The sequence below is a fragment of the Suricata suricatta genome, chromosome 2, assembly GCF_006229205.1.
Source record: "Suricata suricatta isolate VVHF042 chromosome 2, meerkat_22Aug2017_6uvM2_HiC, whole genome shotgun sequence".
In the NCBI taxonomy this organism is placed as follows: domain Eukaryota; kingdom Metazoa; phylum Chordata; class Mammalia; order Carnivora; family Herpestidae; genus Suricata; species Suricata suricatta.
This window is the reverse complement of record NC_043701.1, coordinates 114,835,603-114,840,338: the sequence shown is the minus strand read 5'-3', so window position 1 is coordinate 114,840,338 and position 4,736 is coordinate 114,835,603. Positions and strand designations below refer to the sequence as shown.

The window sequence follows — 4,736 nt, the reverse complement described above, 5'->3', positions numbered from 1 at the left end:
CCCCCCCCCCCCCCCCCCCCCCCCGCAACTAGCAAACTGAGAAGGACCAAAACCACTATATTCTGATCTTAAAGAACTGAAGATGCACACATAGAGTTTTTACAGATGACAGCCTCATGGATGCCAGAGTGAATGCGAACTGGGACCAGAGACGCTGAGGGAAGAGAAGCGAGTGCCGACCCAAAGCAGAGCCGGGAGAGAGAAGTGCCCAAAAATGTGGCGTCAGGCCGCAGAGGGCTGTGTATGCAAAAGTGGCCATTTGGAGCTGTGCGGAACAGGGCTGTGCAAACTGGCCCTTGGAGCGACCATTTGGAGCCGTGCGCCACGTACAAGACAGCCCCGCAGAACAGTGGAGAGCCAAGGGGAAGAGAAAGAGAGACTGAAAACACTCATAGAGTGGATGCTGGAGGGGGAAAGACCTCGGCCTGGGACTGAGAGACACACCAGTCCACATATAGCCACTGGGCGCAGGGAGAGAAATTCATCCCCCTCAGCAGGCTTGTTCTCCCTTGGGCTCGGTGGCTTGGTGACTCCAGACAGAGCCAGGGAAAAGCTGGCTCCCCAGTCCCCTTACTCAATCCCAGCTAGAAAGCTGCCTGCCTGCGGGAAGACATTTCATTTCATTTCATCTGGGGCAACAACATTAAAGTGCAAGGACTAGGATTTGGAAAAGTGGTGAAACTTAGGGGAAAAAAAACAATTTGGCCCACTTGTGGCACAGGGAGATCAGACTTAAAAAAAAAAAAAAAAGTAGTTTGCAATGCATGGTCTGAGAAGAGCTTGGGGCACTGCCATTCTTTTCCCTGAAACCCCTAAGGGGGAGCTCAGAGAGCAGCCCCTGACACCCAACCTACCTACACCAAACTACGTCCACCAGCACTGGAGAGCTGCTGTTTTTTTCTAACTATTTTTTTTTTCTTTATCTCTTTTCGCTTCTTTTTTCCATTGTTTCTTCTTTTCCCCCCAGAGTGTGGGAAAGACCAACATTTATACACTGCCATGATTGGATCAATTCTGGACATCCAGATAAATTTTTCCTTATCTCATTCTTATCTCTCCCCTCTGCAGGTTTTACGCTCTCAGACTGTCCTTTGTCATTTCTGTCCCCCCTTCTTTTTTCTTTTCCTTTCCTTTCCTTTCCTTTCTTTTCTTTTCTTATTTTCTTTTTCTTTTTCTTTTTCTTTTTTTTTTGGTTTGCTTATTTGCTTGATTTGTCTGTGTGCTGGCCTGCTCTTGTTCCTTGTGTGTTTGTCTGTCGTTTGTTCTTTTCAGGACTACCTCAAGAAACAAGCCAAAGTACACCTGATGGAGAGTCCCAAATAACACTGAGCATGGAAATAAAATAATCAAAGGCTCAACAAGAGAAATTGAGAGAAACCATTAAAAGAACACTTCCTGAAACAACAAGCCCTGGACAGTCAATGAGCCTCCTTTAATAGAGCAATATTAACAGGTGCACAGCGCACAATGAGCTTTTAAAACTGACAAGAGAAGAAAGCTAGCCAAAATGATAAAATGAAAAAACCCTCCTCTAAAGAAATTCCAGGAAGAAATAACAGCCACAGAACTGCTCAAAAAAGACATAAACAACATAACTGAAGAAAAACCTAGAACAATCGCTGGGCTTGAAAAAACCATCAGAGAAGCTATTGATACACAGACTAGGGACCTTCAAAATAGCAGTGACGAGTTTAAAAAAAGCTATAAATGAGGTGCATAATAAAATGGAGGTGGCCACTGCATGGGTTGAAGAGGCAGAGAGGAGAATAGGTGAATTAGAAGACATGGTTATAACAAAAGAGGAAGATGAGAAAGAGAGAAATTGATACAGAGGCAGGAAAGTAGAATTCGAGACCTGAGTGATACAATCAAATGGAACAATATCCATATCATAGGAGTTCCTGAAGAAGAAGAAAGAGAAAAAGGTCCTGAAGGGGTGCTTGATCAAATTATAGCAGAGAACTTTCCAAATGTGGGGAAAGAAAAAGACATGGAAATTCAAGAGGAACATAGAATTCCCCCAGGACGTAACTTGAATCGACCTTCAGCATGACATATCATAGTGAAACTGGCAAAATATAAAGAGAGAATTCTGAAAGCAGCTAGGGATAAAAGGGCCCTAACATACAAAGGGAAACCTATCAGAAGAAGAGAAATAAAAAAGATCAAGGCAGAAATAAACAATATAAAATTTAAAAAAAAAAACAATTGAACAGATCAATGAAACCAAGAGTTGGTTTTTTGAAAAAATAAACAAAATTGATAAACTTCTAGATAGGCTCCTCAGAAAGAAAAGAGAGAGTACCCAAATAGACAAAATCATGAATGAAAATGGATATACTACAACTGATCCCTCAGAAATACAAGCAATCATAAGAGATTACTATGAAAAATTACATGCCAACAAACTGGACAATCTAGAAGAAATGGACAAGTTCCTGAACACACAGGCACAACTGAAATTCAAATGAGAAGAGATAGAAAATCTGAACAGACCCATAACCAGTAAAGAAATCGAATCAGTTATCAAAAGTCTCCCAACGAACAAGAGCCCAGGGCTGGATGGCTTCCCAGGGGAATTCTACCAGACATTTAAAGCAGAATTAATACCCATCCTTCTCAAGCTATTCCAAAAAATAGAAATAGAAGGAAAACTTCCGAACTCGTTTTATGAAGCCAGCATCATTTTGCTTCCCAAACCAGACAGAGACCCAACAAAAAAAGAGAACTACAGTCCAATATCCTTAATGAATTCAGATGCAAAAATACTCAACAAGATACTAGTAAATTGAATTCAGCAGCACATAAAAAGAATTATCCATCATGATCAAGTGGGATTCATTCCTGGGTTACAGGGCTGGTTCAATATTCACAAATCCATCAATGTGATACATCATGTTAACAAAAGAAAAGATAAAAGCCATATGATCCCATCGATAGCTGCAGAAAAGGCATTTGACAAAATACAGCATCCTTCTTAAGAAAGATGCTAGAGAAAATCGGGATAGAAGGAACTTACTTAAACATTATAAAAGCAATTTATGAAAAGCCTGCAGCTAATTTCATTGTCAATGGGGAAAAACTGAGAGCTTTCCCCCTGAGATCAGGAACATGACAAGGATGTCCACTCTCACCACTGATATTCAACATAGCGCTGGAAGTCCTAGCACCAGCAATAAGACAACAAAAGGAAATTAAAGACATTCGAATTGTCAAAGAAGTCAAACTTTCACTGTTTGCAGATTACATGATACTCTACATGGAAAACCCAATCGACTCCACCAGAAGCCTTCTAGAGCTGATCAGTGAATTCAGCAAAGTCGCAGGGTACAAAATCAATGAATAAAAATTGGTTGCATTTTTATACACCAATAATGAAGTAACAGGAAGAGAAATCAAGAAACTGATCCCATTCACAATTACACGAAAAACTATAAAATACCTAGGAATAATCCTAATCAAAGATCTAAATGACCTGTACAGTGAAAACTATGGAAGGCTTATGAAAGAAATTGAAGAAGACACAAAGAAATGGAAAAACATTCCATGCTCATGGATCGGAAAAATAAACATTGTTAAAATGTCATTATTAGGTAAAGCAATCTACATATTCAATGCAATCCCAATCAAAATTGCACCAGCATTCTACTCAAAGCTAGAAAAAAACTATCCTAAAATTCGTATGGAAGTACAAAAAACTCCAAATAGCCAAAGTAATATTGAAGAAGAAAACAAAAATGGGAGGCATCACAATCCCTGACTTTAGCCTCTATTACAAAGCTGTCATCATCAAGACAGTATGGTATTGGCACAAAAACAGACACATAGACCAATGGAATGGAATAGAATAGAGAGCCCAGAACTGAACCTACAAATGTATGGCCAATTAATCTTTGACAAAGCAGAAAAGAGTATCCAATGGAAAAACGACAGCCTCTTTAACAGGCGGTGCTGGGAGAACTGGACAGCAACATGCAGAAGATGAAATTAGACCACTCTCTTACACCATACACAAAAATAAATTCAAAGTGGATGAAGGACCTGAATGTGAGGTAGGAAACTATCAAAACCTAGAGGACAAAGTAGGAAACAGCCTCCTTGACCTCAACCGCAGCAATTTCCTCCTCAACACATCCCCAAAGGCAAGGGAATCAAGAACAAAAATGAACTATTGGGACCTCATCAAGATAAAAAGCTTTTGCGTTGCAAAGGAAACAATAAAAAAAATAGGCAACCTACAGAATGGGAAAAGGTAGTTGCAAATGACAGATCAGATAAAGGGCTAGTATCCAAAATCTACAAGGAACTCACCAAATTCCACACCCAAAAAATGAATAATCCAGTGAAGAAATGGGCAGAAGACACGAACAGACACTTCTCCAAAGAGGACATACAGATGGCCAACGGGCACATGAAACGATGCTCAGTGTCACTCATCATCAGGGAAGTACAAGTCAAAACCACACTGAGATACCACCTCACACTAGTCAGAGTGGCTAAAATGAACAAATCAAGAGACTATAGATGCTGGTGAGGATGTGGAGAAATGGGCACCCTCCTACACTGTTGGTGGGAATGTAAACTAGTACAGCTACTCTGGAAAACAGTGTGGAGGTTCCTCAAAAAACTATCCAGAGAACTCCCCTATGACCCAGCACTGCTGGGGATCTACCCAAGGGATACAGAAGTGCTGATGCATAGGAGCACATGTACCCCAATGTTCATAGCAGTACTTT

At 40.6% G+C, this 4,736-nt stretch overlaps 1 protein-coding gene across 1 annotated transcript in view; it reads right to left on the bottom strand.

Annotated features, from left to right (window-relative positions):
- ASAH2 (N-acylsphingosine amidohydrolase 2) overlaps window positions 1–4,736 on the bottom strand; it is a 73,475-nt gene that overhangs the window by 41,464 nt on the left and 27,275 nt on the right. The gene's annotated exons all lie outside the window — the stretch shown is intronic.